This window comes from Mycteria americana, chromosome 2 (genome assembly GCF_035582795.1).
Source record: "Mycteria americana isolate JAX WOST 10 ecotype Jacksonville Zoo and Gardens chromosome 2, USCA_MyAme_1.0, whole genome shotgun sequence".
Taxonomy (NCBI): Eukaryota; Metazoa; Chordata; class Aves; order Ciconiiformes; family Ciconiidae; genus Mycteria; species Mycteria americana.
The window spans coordinates 42,899,669-42,923,164 of record NC_134366.1 but is presented as its reverse complement, the minus strand read 5'-3'; the positions used below and the strand labels follow the sequence as shown (position 1 = coordinate 42,923,164).

Here is a 23,496-nt window from a genome sequence, read left to right as displayed (position 1 = left end):
TCACTGTCTTGCCTCACAAGCCATCCTATTTTCACCTGCCTCCTCATCCACCTACCTCACCAGTCAGTAGCTGTGTAATTACACACATTATTATACAGCACAGGCTGTGCTAAAGACTGAGCAGGGTACAAACGACCTCGCAGCTGCACTTTCTAAGTTACTAACCGAAGGTCTCCAGTCAGTAGCACAGAAGGCTGCTTTACTCTGCAATCGTCACCCTATCTTAAAAATATTATAAACAGGAAGCGGGTTAAACTGTTGGATTATGTTAATTCAAAGTCCTCGTTTAAAAACACAGTACTGAAGCAATATTTAAAATGTACAAAACATAATCCTGTATGTGAAACAAGAAAAATCTCTCACCCACACGGTCAATTCCTGAAAAAATAAAACTAAAGTTCTTGGGCACGACTCTTCCAAAAGCCAACACAGCCTCCTTTCATACAACAAAATGCTTGTCCATAGAAATACATATTTTACTCAGGGTGGCCTCTTGAGGAATACGAAGACTTCTTTTGGGTTCACAGCCTGCTGATACCAGTCACTGATACAGGACCTGAATTTTAATTAGGATCATTTGGGATGGTGATTTCTAGATATCTGATTAATATTTTTCAGAGGAAGGCAGTGCTGGTAGGTATTTCAAATAAGTGGCATGGTATTGTCTTAAGGCATTTCTTGTGAAACAATTCTTGTTATGTTTGCAATAAAGATTTCCACAGCGTGCAGGGGTTTGTGAAATAACCCTGTGTGTAGAACAGATGAAAGCTCTTGGCTATGCTCCATGCCTCACAATGTACCCAAGGCATACAATTATTATACGACATCATGTCATGTTCACTGCTCAACTATTCATTTTGTTCCCTGAAAGTTAATAAAACCCTCTTTCACCTGAAATTCCTTGGGCTCCCTTCATTAAAACTTCTGACTGCATGATTCCCTGCATACAACCGCGTGACTTAGTACTGCGCCGTGTACTTCATTAGTCATGGTACCTACATCAATTTTCTATAATAGCTGTTAATGCTTCTTGGATTTCTAAACTCCGTGCTTTCTTAACAAAAATGTGTTACAGAGACTATAACATTGTGGAACATTCATTTTCTATCGGCCATAGTAACAAAACTACCAATTGTTTTAAAGATAAAATCTGGCTTTTTAAGTGTCACAATAGCAGAAGTGTTGCCATCCATATTTCACAGTGTCTATAATACATCAGGTTGCTAGCTGCCAAACAAATTTAATTTACCCAGTTCTCAGTTTGCATTAACCTTTGAATAATAAAGCACAGCTGAGACTGCTGTAAGAAACAAACCAGAGAATGAATAATTAAAAACACCTCCACTGCCTTTAGAAAGACCAATCCCGAGTCAACAGGGAAGGTTTAATTGTGACTGAACTAGGCATTAAGGGGCTAATTGAACTCTTTATAAGCCCAAACGAATGTGGTCCTACATCAGCGCTATGGTATACAAGGTTCACAGAAAGTAAAGCCCTTAAAGAAAAAAATCAGGCAATTAGTTCAAAGAGAAAAGGCAAGAAGCAGGGGCAGTCTAAATCTTACACGAAAAAAAGCCCATAATATGTGAAGGAAATCCTTTCCCATTTTCTGCAGAAAAACGTACTAATACTTGGAGAAGCAATGACTCAGTTGACGCCGGCAGGTTAAAATGGAAGTGATATAAATGTCGATCCCAGAGAAACGGTTGGAAACACCAAGTAACAAAAGCAAGCCCTGCCTTTCTTAGACCTCGTTTAGCCAGGAAGGGATGGCCGGGCCCTTTTTGGGTTTGAGCGAGGCTGACTTTTTTGATCAGAACTCTCTCTGATAGTGGCATTTTCATAACGTATATTATTTTTATTTGTTTTGCCTATTTATTTAATTGCATTAACATTTGAAATGAGCAGTCATTAATTAGAATAGTTGGAAAATGCTCCATCTGCCAGTTGAACTGTTTCGGCACGTCCAGCTACAAGCCCAGCCTGATCGCATTCTGAGGATGCTGATTAACATTAATTGAAGGTTTTCTTTGCAAATGAGAGATGAAGCTTTATTAAGTATTATTATTAATTTGAAGAATAGCTTGAATTGTATGGAGTGTGGGAAGACTGCTGTTATCGACGTTGCCTGTCGGAGTGCTTGCTGGCAGCAAGGCTGTTCAGCCGACGCAAAATACCGATCCACGTGCGCAGGCCACAGCTGGTATTAAGGGCAACAGCACGCACAAGCATAACGTTTTTTCACTTGCACATTAATAATACAAAAAGTTTGACAGGTGTATTATCTTTGTTTTCCCTCTTTCCTAATTGTTAAGCCTTTTATTTATCCACATTATTGGCAACCAGAACAACGACTCATCAGGCTTCACCAGAGAAAATTCCCATATGTGCAAGACCTCAGCCAGAGCCTTATTCTATAAGGTTTATAATGCAAGCGGATTTAATTGCCCTTCTCTCTACATGGATATACGCCCGGCACACTGAAGCCCAAGTGTTTTACATTCAGTATGATTTATATTCCAGCTCTATTAATGTTACTGGCAACCAAACCACAGATCTCAAAGAAAGCAAATCAAACGTCTCAGTGCCTGAAATTCTGTTATCTTTGGCAGGGCGGATTCAGATGTGCACCCGCTCGGCAAAGGGCAGACTAAATCTGTCTTGAACTCAACTGACCCAGGGCCAGAGCGTACGCATGCTGCCTGCTACTATCCCGCTGCTAAATCAGTCAGCTTCAGGGGAGAAATAACAGTGGCTGTGGCAGCTCCAGGTGGAAGCGGCTGAACTATACGGACAAGGCGGTCAGGAGAAGGACAGGTCTGCTGTCAGACCCGCAGCGCAGCCTCCCAGTTTGAGCCCTGATGCTGAAACCCTAGCGAACCTGCAGGATGAGGCGATCGAGCCCAGCGAGAAGCACGCGGTGTGACTCTGGAGCTGGCACTCCCAGCGTTTCCCGCGATTTCTGCCAGGTGGAATTTGTAACGGGACCGAGGAGGTGCAGCTGAGCAGAAAGGCCCTGGAGACCCGACGTTATCGATGGCTTGTCAAGAGCTGGCTCTCTGCTGTCGTTATTCCCCTATAGCTGATGAGACACTGCACAGAATATTGCCTGGTTTACCCACTGGGGAGGCTTTGCTCACTGGAAGAGCTGGGCTGGGTGGACATGGAGCCAACCTTCTTCCTCTTCCAGAATGACATCAGTATGGGTGGATGAAATTCAGGACAAAAAAGTCAAAACATGTAAAATGGTCTCCTTTGTACTGCACTCTCCTTTGCCTCTCCCTACGTATTTTAGTTCTGCCACTGCTTCCCACATACATACTTGCGGGTGAAATGTATGCACATCAGTTACAGTTAGTAGCAAAATACTTTAAATGCTACTGTAACTGAATTAATTTTGCTTTAAATATGCTTAGTGCACTGAGTATTTTCTCTTCCCTCAACATGTTTTAGGCAGACAGTCACTTGAAAGTAGTGCTGCTAAAAACTGCTTGTCCAGTACAATCCATTATAAACACCAAGCTTTCCTGCGTTTAGAATATCCTGAAATAGTAAATTTAAAATTATGTATTAGGAGACTTGTATGAAAACAACAGCACCTATAAGACATACCAGATTAAAACCTATCTGGAGAAGCTATGAAAGTACAGTTGATTTTTAGTTTTATTGGAGCTGTGATTTGTATACAAATTTACTCAATTTCCAGAGAATAACTCAAAAAAGTAAAAATACAGAAATTCAAAGAAATAACAGTATCCCACGTGTTTATCAAATAGTCGTATAGAATAAATTAGTCAAAATGATATTATTATTTTCTAATCTAACTTATGTTTCTTGATGAGGGATCCCCTGCTTCCCCAGTGTCTATAACTGGAGGTAGCATAACCTTATACTGTAGAAAATTAGGACTAGTTCAAAGTCTTCCCTTCCATTCTTGGTCTCTGAATCTTGCTGGTATCCACTTTTAAAGTGTAACTGTACTCTTTAACACATGGGAAAGGCAAGCCTATAGCACAAAAGTAAGAAAAGGAATTGTAACTTAAATTGCCTTCTAGTTCCGACACGCTAACAGTGTGTGGGGGGAAGTGATCAGGCCAAATAAAACAGGAAAGTGAGATGGCTGGAGGCCTTCCCTTTCCTCAGGACTCAGAAAGAAATGGGAAGATTCTTCTGGACTAGGTGAGTTTAAGTTCATTTTTATCCTCATCCTTTATAACAGGGTAGAATAAAGGAGAACCAGGATATACTAATTTTGTCCATGAACTCACTTTCCATGGCATTGTCTATGGCAATTAATTCTTATCACTGCCTTATCTAACCCGAATTGCCTTAGCACACAGAAACACACATCAGAACTGGGGTTCCCCTGCACTAGGTGCAGTCCATGGAAGATGCAGACCCTCTCAACTATCGTTGGTAACATATGACAGCAGAAAGAAGAAGGATACACCCAAGTCTCTTCCTCTTCCTTTTCTTTTATTACATGGAGCCTTGACTTTACTATTTAAGAGATTTCCCTCTGAGGAGCGAAGCTCACCACAGAATTATCTCCATTTATAAGACATACAACACTTTTTCTTGCAATCCTGTTTCTTGCACATCTAGCAGTTATGCTGGAGCAGATCCTGCCTCTAGCTGCCCTCCGTGAATGCTTCTGGGAAGCCAGTTGCCCAGAGGGCAAAGTGGATACAAAAGTACTGGAAGACTGGCAAAATAATTTAAGAGCACAGCTGGTGAGGGAAGAGGATGGATGCAACAAAACAGAAGACTGCAGATTCAGCTTTCAATGAGATACGTCTCTTGAGAAGCTCACACGAAGCCTCATTAAAATAAACCCAGTGCATACCTCTGCTCTCTCTTTTGAACATGGTGCCAATATTGAAAGTGGTCCTATGTGAAAGCGTTGCTTTGGTCTGTACCCAGCTTGGGGCCGTCCCCGTGCCTGGGGACAGCCACGAGACCAGCAGTGGGGCTGTGCTGGCAAAGCGGTTGCTGGAATCTCAATATGGGAAGACGCAAGTCAACAGGAGCTATGCTGACGCTAACCTCACCAGGTGACTCAGACCCACCTGTGCACCCAGCCCAGCCCTGTTCAACAAAATGCAAAATAGTGCCATTGAGGAGCACGAGCATCACAGCCCCGTGAGCCACCATGGTTCTCAGCCCTGCCTTCCCCATGCTGGGAGTCTTTGGCTTTGGAACGGATACAGACAGTGCCAGCAGCACCAATTATCTGTTGAATTTCTGCTGCTCTTCTCCCAGTTCTCTCTCCTCTCCATTCTGGAAGCCCACCTGATCCACCACCTCTCAAGCCTTCACTCTTTCTCTTCCCTTGTTACTGACAAAGTAACAGTAGAAGAAGAACCTGGGGTTCTTCGCAGAACCTGTATTTTCTTCTTCGTAGAACCTGTAATTTCTATTTTCTGCTTGAGGGTGGTGTCTCCCCCACTCCCTCTCTGTATGGTGATAATTCATTGCTCCTTCATCATGGTGGATCCTTCCTCCCTTCAGGTACATGCAGATCCCCCTCCCCCTAACATCCCCTTTCTTTTTCTCTCATCAACAGCCATCAACACATCCTGCTATTTTTCATCTTTCTCCAGAAAGGAGGAGGGGGCGGAAAACGGTGCAGGGGGATTTTATTACAGTACAGCAGTTACTCATTTTGTTTCTCTCCTTCCCTGTTGCCCTTCTTCTGAGATGTAGGAAATGAAGAGCAAGCAGAGCGGGTGCTGCAGCAACAGTGGCGTAGGGAAGGGAGTCACAGCTGCCTACCCAGATGCTACAGTGATATCAGTAGGTACTTTTATAAATGTATGTAATAAACAGTTGCCACAGCAGCCAAAGGAATACATTTCTACAAAGCAAAACCAAAGAGATAGCAGTGAGCACTGAGACTGCCTGTGGCAATGGGCACAGTTGTATAGTTAAGAACACCTCTGCTATGAATAAAATTAGCAGGCTAGTCTCCAAGCAGTAAAATCAAAGAACAATTAAAGAAATAAACCCCTTCAGAATTAGAGCTAAGTGTTTAGTTCGGCTATAATATTAATGACTTAAAGTCTCATCAAGAAATAAACCCTCCCCAAATTTGTACCTTTGGAATGTATAACCTTTTCTTAATTTCTTTTTTCCTGAAAATCTGCTGAAAACTCCTAAAACCTTCTTTCCTTTTTTTTTTTTTTAATTTATCCTCATCTCAATTCCTTTCATCTAGATTGTGAAAAAAGTGCCATTATCAAAATACTGGAAGATGCTCATGGTTCTTACTAGTTATTATCTAGGCCAAAGCTAGAAATTTTTCAGCATTAAATTTGAGGGCCAAGAGATCTGAATTACTCTAAGAAAATTAACAATATGTATACATTTTTAAAGAGTTGTTAGTTTTACTTTAACTAGACACTATACGTAGTGAAAAAGCTTGGCTTTCCATGATCTAACACTCAAATTTGGGTCTATGCTAGATCCAGTGTTTTTGGTCACCCTGCAATATTACTGGGAATTTATGTCTTATGTATGTTGGAATATGAACATAATTAGATGAGGTAAGCACAATTTTTGGGTAGGTATCTTTCATTAGACTTAATTATTCATAATGGAAACCAAGAGTGAAGTGACTGGGCTACTTGTCACTCAGAAAGGCTTTGGCAGAAAGAGAAACTTCAGACAAATCCCTTACACCACTTAGTTTCCATTACAACGAGAGAACTCAGCCGAAAAATGTGGATCAGACTTCCAGTTCTTCCAGTTTTCTGATTGAGACCATCTTTCCATAAGAAACTTAAAAAAAAAAAAAAAAGTACTTTTAGGCAAGCAGTAAGAGAAGGAGGATATTAAGACATTTTTCTAACTCATGCTACAATTCCTTCAAAGTGGTTATATCCTGCTTTTATCAAGTGCTTTTTATTGAAGCCACTTACCATTTTCATCTACACTTTGGAACCAGTACGTTTGCGGTAAATGTGACTGGAAGGATATCTAGGGAAACTGATCCCAATGAGCTGTCAAAGGAGCAGTCATGTATTACAGGATAACACTAGATACTGCTTCGTATGCTTATCGAGAGCACTTGAATTCAGTACGGTACGGCATTTTTTCATTGTCAGTCTTCTCTAGTTTTAGCAAGGTGTTTCTATTTACCCATTTATCACCCACAGCGATACGCAGTTTAACTCTGGGCCTTCCTGCCACTTTTTTTCTTGCAACAAACCCACAGCACACCAGGTCAGTGTGCGAAAGGTCTGTATGAGCCAAATCCTTTTTTTCTTGTGATTAACTTTCTCTGCCCTCCTGTCACTGGAGCCATTGAAAATTATTGGCCGAAGGTGCTGAAGCTGTGTTGTGTTTAAAATTAGTAAGTTTTGGCCACGGTAAAAATAACAAATAGATTAAAACTAAAGCGAATACCACTTAGCTGATTTTATTATTCACTTCTAAATAATACCACTAAAAATTATTAAAAGTATCCTAGCGCTTTAGCAGACTGGTATTATTCAAAGAGTACTCTGATGCTTTTATTCTCTGAAGTCCTGTCTGCAGAGCCTTCCTGAGATAGAAACCATCACGAAGAGAACTGCTTCTTAATGCACAAAACAGTTATTTATATTATAGTATCTACGGCAATTTATTCATTGCAAACACCATTACACAGTGTATGATCACAGCATGCTGAGTATTCACAATGAGATTTTAAAAATGGCAATTTTGTTAAGTATTCTCCACTTTGTTCAGCTGAACAAAATTACATAAAACCCTTCACAGAAGGCTTTCCTTGTTCAGTGCCGGAAACAATCATTTGCTTCCCATTACACATCTATGGGCTCGTTTCCCTTTTGCCACATCTTTTGTTTCTTTTTCTTTTAAAGTAATACCATTAACTGTAGTTCCAGCTCTTTTATACCACCAGAAATGGACTGTATATTTTAAATAAGATAAAATATCATCCTGATGTGCCTCTATGGTAAATTATATCAAGCATGATTTGTAGCTATATTTTAGCAAAAAGAGGAAAAATACAAGTAACTAGGAATGAAAAACATGAGAAGTATATGAATAGACATTCCTGGGACCTTCTAATATGACCTCCAACCTTGCAACTTGCCAGGTGATATTATTTCCATGTTACTCCCAATTTGCTTTTCCTTGAGTTTTTTTCTTTCCCAGGATTACCATTTATTTTTCAAAATGTAACTGCTTTTTAATTTCACAACATTTCCCCTTACCCACAACAGCTGTAATTTACCATTCTATCTTTTCTAAGTTAAACAGAAAACATGACACACACCAATGGGGTGGCACTGGCAGGCACTATATTTCTAAATTCTACATCTAATTTAAAAGGATGAGGTGACTGAGTGCAGACAGATAGCACAGAAACCCCATAGCAGCTGGAAGATTTAAGAGGTGTAGTAGGGAAGAAAGCATTCTTTAAAACAGCATTGACTTTTTAGTTTCTCTGGAAACCTTAGAGGCAACACAGGACAGAGAGGTAGACAGGGCTAAAGCAGACCAGCTCAAACAGACTAGAAAGACTTGTCATGAATGGGTGCAATATACTGGAAGCTTTGGATTTGAAACCCATTTGATATATTGATTTGATCACTTATAAAAAAATGATTCCAAACTGCTGCTCTTCATCAGAAATGATGAAAAATTAAAAAAAAAAAAAAAAAAAAAATTCGCAACATATTAGCAATGAACAGATCAGCTGAACTTCAGCTAATGTCTCCTTCACTTTCTGATGATGGACTGATGATTTCACTAAGAATTTTTTTTGTCTTATCCAAAAAAGATCTCTACAGTATCCTACTTTAAGAAATATTAGTGTGAAGATATTCTGCAGTAGTCAGCCATTTCAGTAATTGAGAACAATTTATACAGGATTACTTCTAATATATGTACACTCACATTTTCTGATGATTATGAATACTGTAAGCAAGGCAGTAATATTTTTCAATGAGTGTATATTCTCTGTTCCTCAGAAAGCTGGTTCTGTATAACCACTAGTCATCGCATCTTTCCCCTACTTGGAAATGATTTATCAAACTGCCTATAAAGAGGTTTGATTTGCTCAAGACTGTCATCTTTAATAATCCTGTCTACAGGCAGTTGTCTAAATAGCAAAGTGGAAATTTTGAAACCTTATGCAACAAGAATACTTTTGTAGCTTTTTTCCTGAAGTGGCCTGATTCTGAGATTTCCTTTTGTGATGTTTTAAAGACTTTAGTTTCTTTATATAAGCTGCTTGCAAACTCTCCCAAAATATTAATGAGGGAAAGCAATGAGAAGAAGAATTAAAGAAGTTACTATTTACAGAGCGAGAGTTCTCAAACATAAAATACAGCTGTGTAACCAAGAAGTCTGCTCTTCTGTCCATCCTGTAAACAGAGGAACAGGCTTGAATACAGACTCCCCTCATTTCAGTGAGAGATTCACACGTGCTTCCACGTGAAATGCTTGCTTACACAAGGAAACAACTCTATATTATGGCATAGATTAACTAACATGATGTTAAACACATTATAAAACAAGTCATTTCCTCCTGAGTAAACAAGCCTATAAAGCCAACAGGCACAGAAAAAGGAAATTTGATTCTGAAATCCATATACTTCAAAAGCAGATTCCTTTTATTTAGTCAATTTAGTTAAGAGGCTGTCTTATTTCTCCAGATCTCTAGTAAACAGACGAAAACACACTTGGAAATTGCTGGCGAACAGACACATTTTCACAACATTTGTTCTTCATTTAAAATTATTCTCTTACTTCAAACATGGAGACCAGCCATAGGTCCAAGGTGAAAGAAACCTTAACATGTCTCAACTTTGGATTGAGACTGATTGCCCCCACTGCAGGCCACATTCTGCCTTATCAAAAGAAAATACCATTTATAGGCAATTTTCTTTGCAGTGTCTGTGAGCATTGAGCAATTTACACCACTTGACTGACGAGTCGAAATAAACGGGGGTCTGGCAGATTCTTGGGGAGTGTTTACATGAGACTGGGACCCAGTAATGTGGCTTCTTCTACTTCAGTAAAATATTGTTAAGACTTTTTAACGTACTCCTCTGGGGTGGAGGACTTCTCAGGATCCACGACAGGATAAACAGAAAATAAAATATACAGAAATTTCTCATTTTTCTATCAGGATAATTTTCTCCCAAGATCTTTTGGGCGTGTCTCTGGGGCTGAGATTAGGAAGGGGCTTACATAGGACTGAGCTTTCTGTTCTGAGGTTGCTGGAAATTGTCTCAAAGTCAGACCTGGAGTTACCAACTGAACTTGCTAAAACAGTTCCAGAAACTGGTTATGCCACAGACTTCACTATAAGAACAGGGTCATTCCAATGTGTTTTTCCGTAAAGGTGAGCTTATTTGGGACAACTGAGGCTACATTCTTTTCAGTACACAGACCTCCGCTGTGCTCCCAGGATCAGGACTTCTGATTAGAAAACCCTTCCCTCAAATGTCTTAGTTTCATCTCTTGCTTTATTCAAAAGCATCAGGATGGAAAGATGGAAAGTAGTCCTGGAAAGGATGATGGCAAAATCGGTTCAAGAAAAGAAGGGTGCTCGCTTGTCATTTGAAAGCCATAATGAAAGCGTATGGCTGGGAGGAGAAGTCCTCAGCCTGCGTTCTCAGGATGGGAAGGCAAACAACCGGTGTGCAGGAACCTGCTTGTGAAAGCAGTCTTCACCTTAGAGCTGGAGTTGGGGAACTCAGATCTCCACAAAATCCCTCTCAAGGTTTCAAGCAATACTTCCACTGCTGTAAGCCTCACACGTGATCTACTCTAGAAATGATGCCTTGTCTAATGAAGAATCAACATTCTAATTAGTAAGGGATTCTAATCTGTAAGTCATAATCAATGACTCTGTCATGGAAGAATTAAACTTCATGTATATAAGACCTGTTTTTTTTATAACCACAGCGTATGTTCCCTACATCAAGATATAATACCAACAACAGTTGAAATTGCCATTATAATTTCCTTGGCAAACAACAACTTGGAATCCTTACTCACACAGATGTTTTTTGCACGGTAAAAATTACATTTGTGTTATTTTCTTTCCCGTTTTCAGTTCCAGCTCATCTCCCTGGTTCAGCTGCCGGTGATACCTTCTCTCATCGTTGTTCATTCACTCGTGATATGACTGGTTGTGTGCATTAAGTGACAAACGACCAGTCTTTGAGTCAGAGCTACCACCACGAGGAGAACCACAGAACCCTACACTAGTCATGCTGAAATTCACAACGCAAAAATAACATGTAGCTTAACCTGTGAACACTAGAGTTATATTACTTCTCTTTATCATACGTTACTGCTTATCTTTATTATCCTAATCACGCTTGTTTAAGTCTTGTGTATTCAAAGCAAACAGCTGGAGCAAATGGCTATGAGCTACAGAAATGTTCATCTTGTGGTCTCTGGTTCAGTGCTAGCCTAGATGGCTTCTGTCCAAATTGTTTGTACTTGGAGGCTCTTTGGTGGTCTGCATCTAATGAATAGGTTTTTTACAAATCCATTTCTTAGCGGACAAATGTCCCAAGTCATAAGAATATCACTGCTGATTGCAGCCTCGCTGGCAACTCTGACTGGATGGAGGAGGAAATACTTTTTGGCTGCATGTGCTAGCTCTTGGTTGAGGCCCTGAGAATGCTGTGGGAACACATGCCAGGCAGCTGCCTGTCTTTGCCAGTTATTCACAGGTTAATGAGGAATGTATCTGTACTAATGGCTGTAACGATCAGTTAGGCACTCTTCACACACACCATATTCGGTGTAATAGTTTTAACAGAAAAATGTCCTGCTTTTCTTCTAACACAGAGGGAAGGCATGGTGGAGCTATTTCAAGCCATATTACTGTTTAAATAACTTGAATAGGATCGAAATCAGCAATGGCTCACCTGTACGGCTTGTGATAATTCAGCAGAAATCTAGCCATCTGAGAAAGATGTAAATATACCACTTTATATATTAAGAGGAAAAAGCGTTCCTCTGTCAGATCATATTGAATCACAACAGTGTGCATATGTATTCTTGCCACAGTTTCTGCACTTTTACTGGTTTTGATGCCTTCAAAATAATCTCTTTTAAAATTAATGTACTTGCCAATTGTATATTCTGGAAGGGAGAGCAGCTGTTTCCTCACAACTGTACGCATAGCCTTTTGAAGAAAATTTTGTTTATTAATAGTAATCTGTTTTTCATAGCTTCGCAATTTCTTAGATAATAGGGTAAAACACAATTTTCCTTTCATGTTCTCTGCATATTGAAGAGACAGATGCAATTGCAAGAGACTACTTATGCTGAGGGCAAAACTTAGTACTGCTTAATGTGACTTAATGACTAAAAAATGTGTATCATTTATAGATGACATCTACTACTCAGCTAAGATATTATTATGGTCAATGAGTACTCTTCCCTGCCAGTTAGTAAAAGGATTTGGAATTAAATCTGTTTTTATTTTACTTGTTCAAGTAGACCCACTGAAAAGAACTGAGCTAACCACATAAGTAACACAAATGGGATTTAGTCTTTGCTCCTAATCTTTATCTAGATGGAAGCTCACATATAACAATATATATATTAACTTGAAACAGAACTGGGAGAAAGAGGGGAAAAAACCCCAGGACTGAAGAAAGGCTATTTTACAGCTACATAGACATGTAAACACCTCCAGGAACTTTGCTTAATAAGGCCAGCTACTTTCAGCTATCACTCCACGGCCCGTGACAATCTTTGCATGAAAGCATTTCTTTCTCCCCCAGGCAACACTATCAAGTTAATGCAGTTCCCTCGAAATACATAAATGCTGTACTTAAAGCTAAATGTATAGGATACGGAGGACTGGAGCTGCACTCTGGAGAGCACCCCCCTCACCCACCCGAAGGCACTCAGGCACGCCAACAAACGTCCCTATGAAATGCGGCAAATATGACAGGGAAAATGTCAGAATACAGAAATTTCCTGTAGATTTTAACTCGTGTCAAGAGACACTCTTGTGTAATAGACATACCACAGGGTCCACAACTGATCTTGAACCACCTCAAGACACGATGTACACAATGAAGTACTCAACTCAGCAGTATTTAATACATGAGCACTCTTTCCCTTATGGGATACATTATTTAGCTTTTCCTAAAGATACCAAAGTGATTTACCTGTTTCTTTACCAAACTAGGTGTATTTAACCCCAACCCAGAGAAGCTGGGAGTGACAGTCAACTTTCCTGGGAAGCGAAGGCTCAATCCTGTGCACCAAGGCGTTGATGCGGTGTTCAGCGATGCCAGTGATAAAATTCCCACTGCCTTCAATACATTGAAATGCACCAAAAAGAGCATTTACGAGCCACTTGTAAGCACATAAAATGTGCACGCAGTTGTGCTTGCAATTTGAAAATCTCCTATTTTTAGTGAGTCTTGTTAAAAAAAAAAAGTCTTGCGTGTGCAATTGTACATTCAAATTTATGTTGACCTACTTTAAATTGTTTTCAGTTTATCATGTTAGGAAACATATTCTAAAACTGTATCCTCAGATGATCAAAAAAACCCGACCCCAAACCTTCAAAATCAAAAAGCAGCAGATGGTGGTCTGGTTCCCGCAACCACCAAGCTTTGATCAAGGTTTTTCAGTTACAGCAATATTTTAGAATCACGCAAAAATATGAACCAAACTTGTTGGTTGACTTCCATTCCTATCACTTCTGCAAGGGTCTGAGATTGTGCAGAACAATTTAAATACAATTCTCTGAAATTCAGAAGTGAAATGTCATTTCACATGTGAAATAAGAGAGCACAGTAATTTGGGAAGTCTAACTTGTTTGACAAAACTAGATCTATTACATTTTTGGCATACATTCCTTCATAAGCTAATATTCTATATTTAAAGAATATTTCTATTTCAATTGGCATTTTTACACTTATTTTCAAGTAATTTTATCAGTAATAGGGATTATGGTTGGGTTCAGGACTCAAATCTTACTACAATTTAAAAAAACTGGAACACTTTTACCTGAGTATTTTCTCTGCAGAGGTAAAAGGTAAAATTGAGTAGCACTAGACATGAGAAAATGAATTAGTAAACTGAAAGAAAGATAATCAGTCTGGCTTCAAGGTTAACTTTCTGTTATTTATTGTAGGTTTTTTTGTTTGTTTGTTTGTTTTTTTACTTCTAACGGTATGGCAATCCAGTGCTCTGGCTTGCTGCGCTACCACACCAGAAACTACACAAATAGAAACAACACCTAAAAATCCCACCCTCTTTCAGAACCCCACCCCTGCTCCGCAGTCACTCCCTCCTAAAAAATGCAGAGCAAAGAAATACCCCTTTCTGTTGAAAATCAGGAACCTGAGGTCCTGGCAAACTTGACAGGTAAAGTAAATCTATCTTCCTCCAAAACATGAATGTGTGAATAAGAGGTGTTCACAAATGTGAGCGGCCAGCTGCCTCCTTGGATGTGACTGTAAATACTGCATTTAAATACAGAATCATAATATTTACAAATAGAAATTACACACAGTGTGTCTTTCAAAATCTGCCTGCCATTGTCCAGAGGTTTTTTGTGGTAAACAAACCAGCGTAAACAGTGGGAAGTAAAAGTGGTTTAAAAATAATTTTATTTTTTTGCAAATGAAGCAGTATTAGCAACACCAACAGCTACCACTCTTGTATTGACATTGCTATCTTATTTTATTCCTCTTACTTTAACGTCATAAAACCGATAAATATATTTTACTTCACAAATTGAGGAATGCCTGCAAAAAGCAACTTTTTCTCACTTTGCAAGCTTTGGAGAATTTATCTAAAGTATTGTAACACTCAGAAGCCCATACATCTTATTGTATAAATAATTTTGTGTCTGAACTTTCGTGTATTTCCAAAAAATGACAGGAGAGATTTAGTGCAAGTTAGATGGCACTGCCACAAATACAATTTCAATTTATGGTTATCAATTTAGGCAAATTAGGATTTCCCAACAATGTTAATCAAAAGTTTTGTATTGACATATCTCTTGTCCAAAAAATCAGATACTTTTTTCATTCCTTTTCATCTGCTTCCCTATAATAGCCACAAGTATTTTTCATTTGTGGGCTATAAAACATTACAGTTATTCATTACATATGGCATTGGCATACTTGTTATAGCTACCTAGTGTACATTTCAATACCAAAATACATTTCGCAGTTCAATACACTACTAATGAATCAAATAAAATTCAAGTGGTTTGGGGCTTCAACTGACACTTTAACTTATTACCCCCATAATCACATCATGAGCAGAAGTGGCCTTGTAACTCTTACTCCATGTTCAGGTGGTTGTAGTGAAACTCACCAGAATATTCTTGTTCTGTGGTTTATAATTACTTCCAAATCTCAGAACATGTATTTACTTGCCCATTGATATTATTTTTTAAGGGGGTTTCTGTTATGCTAGCCACCACAGATGCCCAAAAATAAACATCCGAAAAATGCATATCCAGATACACATCCAAAATTTTTTTTTTAGCATTTTAAACAAAAGACTTTGCTTCCTTAAAACACTTCACACCAGACCTCCTCAGCAGAGACTGACCCAGGACCAGAAACTCCTGACTGGGGAGTGGGGGTGGGCAGCCCTTCCCTTGACAAATAGATTTTCAAACCCTTTGACGACCCATGCTTAAGACGTTCTTCATTCATTCAATAACATTACTTATACAGGCACGCGGAAGAGAAAAGAGAAAGGTTCGGAGCAATGCGCAGTCCTTTGCTGTGGGCTTCCCACCACCACCGAGGAGAAGACCTGGACTCTGGGTGTTAGGGAATAATTTCATAAAGTTACTTCTCTGCAGTCACACGTAGCACAGCTTGCAGTCATTGCTCTACAATATTTAAAACTTAATAACATGTTGCTGCAAATAGTTTCTACCGGGTAACGCCAATGAAAATATTCACAGTACTATAAAGAGGAGTCATTAATTATCTTCAGGTCTTACAAAATGTTAGGACCTAGTACCAAAAATACATATGGACGCAAACAACAATGTTTTGTGCACATAAAGCTACTGAAGGACACAAGCTCTTTAGGACTCACGCTTCCAAGCTGCAGCTTGCTGGATTTGACAGCAAAGTGAATAGCTGCATTCCAGGAATCAAAATACATTTCTTTTATAGCATTATTTTTCAGGCAGTACACTACCAGGAGGCACTAACAAGCAAGGCCTATTTAGTTCTGTTGGGCAATGAATAAACTCAATTATCCAAGGATGGAATATTTCAGAACAAGTCCTAAGAGTTTCGTGTTGGATTTTCAGGGGGTGTTGTTGCTTTTTGGGGGTCTAGAGCATGAGATCAGTACCCACAGCAGGCGTAGAATACAAGGCTTGTTATCAGCTCAGGGAATGTTACAATCAGGTTTTCATCTGTTCAGCAGAAGTTCAAAACTGGGATGTCCTGTGTTGAACATCTGCATCTGCCGCACCACGCGACAGTGGGAAACACGTTCTAGAGCTCGGGGTGAAGGGACCTAACCTCTTCACCACAACACCTTGGTGTGCTAGTGGCTGTCTGTCGTAATTGACTCTTTTAACTATAGAAATAGGTTCAGCCTCATTGCAATATATCCTGCAGGGAGAGGAAAATGAGGAAACACACTGTGGTACCCCTAATGAGTAGAATACTTCAGCCCATATTCAGTCAGATTCACTGATTATAAGGCATCTATTTACTCTAAGCTGGGTGAGCAAAATCTCTGTCAACGGGTAGAATAAACACTGCTTAGAGTGGAACCATTTGTAATATGCTTTAATTGGCAATTTTCCCTTAATGAATAATATAACATCTTTCATACGAGGATTCTGCAGCTCTGTGATTTTTTTGTCCCTGTATTAAGACATATGAAAACTGATGCACAGAATAAATTCTTTAATAACAGAGCTTAGAATAATACATCCATTATCACAGGGATCACACTTGTCTTCTATAACCACATGAATGCAACCAGAGCAAGAAAGTAATGTGAAACACCCACATACTTAAAATCAACATCTTTTCTTCAGAACAGATGGCAATATAAAACATAAATTAAGAGTAACTTCACATACATTAAGGAAAAAAACTTTTTTGAATAGTAGAAGATACCTGACTGTTTAGAAACTGTGTTTACACTTACAACGTTTCTCCTGCATGAAGGTACGGCCAGGAGGCTCAGTCAACTAAGAAGATTTGCATATGTTCTTTGTAGGCTACACAGAGGCTTGCAAACTAGACAGATTGACAATGCCAAAATGTCACTGAGGCTGTCTTTCAAATGGACAGCTGAAGGAGTTCTGCACAAATTTAATCTGCTCCAGGGAAAAGGTAACCTGAAATGATGAAGTCCAGTTGACTGGGTACATCCAGGAGCTGGAACATACTCTCACAGAAAACTGCTGGGTGTTGATAAGGTGAGTTTCATGGGTAGCTATACTATAACTGTAAAGTAACTGGAAAGTCTCAACTGAAGAAAGTTTTAATTCTTTATCTTTTAAAAAGGCTTTTATATGCTCTGTTCTTCACTTAAATTGGGCAGTACCTTGCCCTCAAGGGTCTGTACTGGGAGCGATACTATTCAGTGTCTTCATCAATGACATAGACAGTGGGATTGAGTGCACGCTCAGCAAGTCTGCGGATGGCACCAAGCTGAGTGGTGCAGTTGACATGCTTGAGGGAAGGGATGCTATCCAGAGGGACCTTGACAGGCTCAAGGAGCGGGCCCATGTGAATCTCAGCAAGGCCAAGTACAAGGTCCTGCACCTAGGTTGCGGCAATTCCCAATAGTAATACAGACTGCGGGATGAATGGATTGAGAGCAGCCCTGCAGAGAAGAACTTTGAGATATTGGTGGATGCAAAATTGGATATGACCCGGCAATGTGTGCTCGCAGCCCAGAAGGCCAACCATCTCCTGGGCTGCATAAAAAGAAGTGTGGCCAGGAGGTCAAGGGAGGTGATTCTGCCCCTCTACTCCGCTCTCATGAGACCTCATGTGGAGGACTGTGTCCAGCTCTGGGGTCCACAGTACAAGAAAGACATGGACCTGTTAGAGCAGGTCCAGAGGAGGGCCATGAAAATGATCAGAGGGATGGCACACCTCTCCTATAAAGAAAAGCTGAGAGAGTTGGGGTTGTTCAGCCTGGAGAAGAGAAAGCTCCGGGGAGGCCTCATTGCGGCCTTTCAATACTTAAGGGGGGCTTATAAGAAAGATAGAGAGACATTTTTTACCAGGGCCTGTAGTGACAGGACAAGGGGCAACAGTTTTAAACTGAAAGAAGGTAGATGTAGATTGGATATAAGGAAGAATTTTTTTTATGAGGGTGGTGAGGCACTGGAACAGGTTGCCCAGAGAAGCTGTGGATGCTTCATCCCTGGAAGTGTTCACGGTCAGGTTGGATGGGGCTTTGAACAACCTGACCTGGTGAAAGATGTCCCTGCCCATGTCCCCTAGTCCAAGGGTTGGACTAGATGATCCTTAAAGGTCCCTTCCAATCCAAACCATCCTGTTTTTCTATGATTCTATCATGGCTCTATATTAAAAAATAAACTGGACAAGCATAATACATCATACTCTATAAGGATAAACACATTTCCAAGATTTCATTTTCACTAGAATATATACCTACTTTTCTTTATGTTTCCCAGTGTGTTTTTATCAGAATATATACTTTCAAGAGTTTACCAGTACCAACTAGAGCTGCTTGTAGCAGAATGAAAAACCTGCTTCTAATACATGCATATGTAAAAAAACGCTCATAAATTAAAGTAATGGGCCAAACATTGTCATGATACAATTCACTGACTTCAGTGGAGTTGTACTAGCTTACTTAAGGATTAAACTTGGCTCAGTAAGATCATTAGGAAAATAAAGGACTGCAGAAATAATTTTTTGAAATCATGAAAGTGGATTGTATAAGACCACAGTGGAGTAAAAATGTAAATAGCAGGATAAAGATAATTACACAAAACTCCGTATGGGTAGCCAGACCAATATTGTCAGAATGTGATCTGATGTAAAGAAACACACGTACACTACCACAAAACCAAGAATAAAATAATTTCTCACAGGTTCAATGCAAAAGACATTTTCCCCTTAGAGAAAACCTTATAGAAGACTGCCTCTCTTCAGAGAAGGCAACAGAATGGAAGGGAATGAAAAGTGGCAGGTAAAACCTCTGCATCTCCAAACATTATTCAGTTAGAAAACGAAAATGTTTCATTACAAGATGAGGAAAAAGACATAGCTGATCGAAGTCAGTCAACTCTCTTATTTATATCTCAGCAAACACCTCGGGTCTGCACTTTGTCAATCTGCAGAAAGCAAAAGATTTTTCTGACCTCATAAATTGGCAAGAAATGGCTTGTGTACTGATCTACTCAGCTCAGCAGATACTTGGCACCATTTATCCCGTCTTTCACAGAACCAAACATACCTACCATGAGGGTGATTGCTATGGAGTTTCTCAAAGTCAAGAGGAAAAAGCCTCATTTAAGGAACCGGTATGTCACAGTGGTGTCACGTTGACTCCGGTCTAATTGCCTGATATAGCTGAAGATGGTGACCGCTGAATGCTGCTATCGTCGCTATTCTGCAGCTCTGCACACAGCAGAGCTAAAGTATAGTGAGGCAGGACTTCTAAAAAATTGTCAGCAATGTCATATTAAAAAGTTATGAGATGACACCTTGTTTATGGCCTGAAATTTTCATTCAGCTTCCCAAATCATTTGCTATCAGAGATCACCACAGCAATATAGCGCTGTACTGGCACAGAAGCATCTAAAGAGAACGACATGTCTAAACAGGAGCAGCTGAATTTGTCCTGGTAATATATATTCACATCCACATTCATCAAGAATAACTTGGTATGTGAATAGGAAATAAGGTTTTATTCACTAGCCTAAATAAGATTTTGCAGTATCATATTCATTCACTCTTAGCTAAAAGTATGCATGCTGGCAAGATCCATGTATGGGTTATATGCTCGGATTAGACTGCAAACAGAATTTACTACTTTTAAAATTATGTTAACTTTCTTAAAAATATGTATTTTGAAGAAAACTCTTTTAAAATTTTCATTCTGTAGTTTAAAACTCCAGAGCCTCTCTCCCATTTGAACTGGGCATTTGAGAAATACAACCGTACTGTCTCCTGCTCCCTTCAGACCGTCACGCACATCCACCGATAGCGAGGCAAACATGTCAGACCTGAATGGCAATGGAGGGAAAGCTTCTTCCGCGTATTGTTTCTAAAATTAGTACAACTATTTTGTACCCTCTATATGCGCTACCTCTTCAGAACAGATGTAACCTCAGACTCCTTTTCAGGTAAGTTGCTTTTCTGTATCCTGATGGTTTTCTTTAAATAAATATCGGCATGGCCAATTGGCTCCACCACATTAATGCAACCTCTAGGGTAAGCAGGACTGGCCACCGAGCAGATGCTGTGACAGCTACCCTTTTAAGCAAAAATAAAAGGCTGTAGAAGATGCACCTGTTTTTATTTAAGATTTCACGTTACCTCTTCAATGGTTTCTGCTTGCTGACAATAGAATTTCCTGTTTGCTGGAAGTGTGTATTTGGTGACTTAATGTGTTTAGCATTTGTCACATAAGCAGAGGAGTTGACAAATACAATCTTCTTGTCCTTACTTAATAATTTTGTGGAGCAAGAAATGACTCAGTTCATTCTTCTTCCTTACTTTACTTGTTCCTAACTATGGTAGCGTGCCAAAAACCAGCTCACAGCCATTTCCCTTCTCTACATACAAAGTCAAAGTAAATTTCCAGCTGGCAAATGAAATGCAATGTTGATTAGGAATGCAATATATTTGAAACATTTGACCTTTAAAGCACAAAAAGCTTGCATTTGAAATACAGTAAGTTTGTCACATATCCACAAAGCCGTATCAAATCAGGAAATGCAGTTGTTAGAGCTGATTAATGCTGACTTTGCAGTTTCATAATTTTTGTATGTATGTGTCATAGTCCTAACTTTGTGAAAGGAACACTGCCAAGTCCTTGACTTCCCAAATATGTTCTACTTTTAAACCACTATCCTCTTGTGGAATTATGTTATATATATTCCAATTATATTATGTTTAACTAAGATATCAGATTTTACCTTCAAACTGACAAAGTGTATCAAAGCAAACATCTGAGAACTTGAAATTGAAATACACTCTAAATCTTACCAGTTTCATGCCATTGATAATTCTTGTGTCAAAAGTCATCAAACTCTGAACTTCCTTCATACTATTTGGAAACTCATCCCCTGAAATACAAGTTCTAGAAAGAGCTTGAAATTCTTTTCCTGTGCTGATACAAACTGATTTGTGTGCTCAGACATTGTCTATCAAGTGTCTAACAATAAGAAGCACAAAAAATGAAACACTGAATATGAGAAACCTTTAGTTACGTACCATTCGATCACTTAAATTCAACTCATTTCCTCATTCTATGTAAGCGTGGACTCAAATTCTATCCATATGGAGGAAGGCTTATTCAGACCTTATGCCTCCGAGATTACTGCACCAGGTAGCTCTACCCAGGACTTTCTGCCTGGATCCAGGGGAGAAATAAAGGCATGAAAAAGGGGAAAGAATTCAAGTACGCTCAAGTTCTCCAGCTCTTCCTCTTGTGTTACAGGCTGCAATATGAAACACAGGGCTATGGTGATAAAAAAATAGCGGCAAAATTTCTCTTACAAAGCCTATTATGCCAGCGATAGGTTGAATATTATTCCTGTGGAATACAGGCAAGTTGGCAGTACAGGTTCCTGGTAAACTGTATGATGTTTGGAACATATTCTGGGATCCAGATTTTCCTCTTAGAGATTAAAAACATTCACCATGTGTCCCAATCCTCCATTAACAAGACTGGAAAGAAGTTTGTACTGATTTCAATAAAAATTAAGCTCTCCACAAATACAGTTCAGTATTTTGTTTAGTTGAATGCACATACATGCTTGCCAGTAGAGGGGGTATAGCTCAACCGTTTCTCTTCTAGACGGGGCTGTCACAACCGAGGACAACATGAAGAAGAAGAGATAAACAGGAAAGCTGTGCAAGTTTACACACCTTTAGAAAGAGGACCTGCAAGGGGAGAAGAGCTTCTGGAATGCAAAAGAAAAAAGCAGTAGGAAAATAAATATTAATTCCAAGCTTCTAGCAGTTTAATATAAGCCAACCAAAAGACAGAAAAAAATCACAAGTACCTTCAATTGATTTCAGACTGGAACCTCTTCTGTTAAGTATTTTATCTCAACAGTGTACATATCCTACTTATTTTGCATACAGAAATTTTGCATCTTAAAAATTCCAGGAATAAACCCAAGCATCATGTAATTCAATGAGTTCCTGCATTACAGCAAAATAAGATGTTGATGTATTCTCCTTGAGAAATGATGGGCAAGAAACTTAATACCATTATGTGAGTCCAATCTAGTTGAACTGGAACAGTTGTACGACACTTTGCTATGCCCCCATTGGTAACAGCAAATTCCGGTGAGGAAAACTCCCTCCCAAAAAATGAAGCACACCTCAAAGACAGACAGAAGATGCATTTTTATGTTACAGAATTCCTGGCTGCCATCAAGCCAACAGCAACTAGCTAAAGGAAATTCTTCAGATTTCCAAAAACATGCTTCAAGAATGTTGACAAATATACAAGCTGTCATTAACAAGCAAGTTCAGGCTCAAACTACCAAACGGATCTCTCATTTAAGAAGCCTGGGGTTTTGAGTAACTACATTAGACATTTTTATGTGAAGACCTCACAAATACCTTTGAGGCCAAGGTGTGGTTGCCCAGCACTTCCCAACTTAGACTACTAGGTCATGATTCAAGAAAGCTCTTTAATAACTGCTTAATTACTAACCCAAATGCGTATGTGTTATTCTGACCTTCAAAGTCAGACTCCGGAAACGGCGGCACCCAAAGCAGGAAACCCTTTTTGAGTTCGCTCCAGCCCGGTAAGCGAAGCATGCCTTGCAGAGCGTGTCCAGGACTCCTCGTCAGTTTTGAATTCTGCAGAATCTTTGTAACACTTCAGAGAAATACCCGTATATTCTCAGACTCCAACTGCGGTGTAGTTTAAGATAAAAAAACCTGCTACAATGTCTTAGAAAGTCAAAATGCTTTGTTATAGACCAGAGCAATTCATGTCTAAAAGGCATAATACCCTGATGCTATCTGTCAAGCTTTCCTATATTATAAAAGTGAAATAAATTCTAGTGTCTTACATGTCTTACATGTCTAGTGTCTTCATGTCTTACAGCCATGGCTTCAGATGGAGTTAAAGGCGTGCAATCAGGACAGCATTAGCTCAATTGTGGCCACTCAACTTGTATGACTAAAACCAGTATTAGATGGGCAACCACGCACGTCTGTTGTATTCATGTAAATGTAGGGAGGTTTATATACATCAATTTCGTGCATGTAATATAGGCATCTATCAGTTAAAGAAAGAACTCGAAGTGTACCTGTGCTA

General features: G+C 39.4%; 1 protein-coding gene across 2 annotated transcripts in view; it reads right to left on the bottom strand.

Moving 5' to 3' along the window:
- Positions 1-23,496, bottom strand: part of LOC142405555 (ubiquitin-conjugating enzyme E2 E2) — a 224,549-nt gene that overhangs the window by 41,318 nt on the left and 159,735 nt on the right. The gene's annotated exons all lie outside the window — the stretch shown is intronic.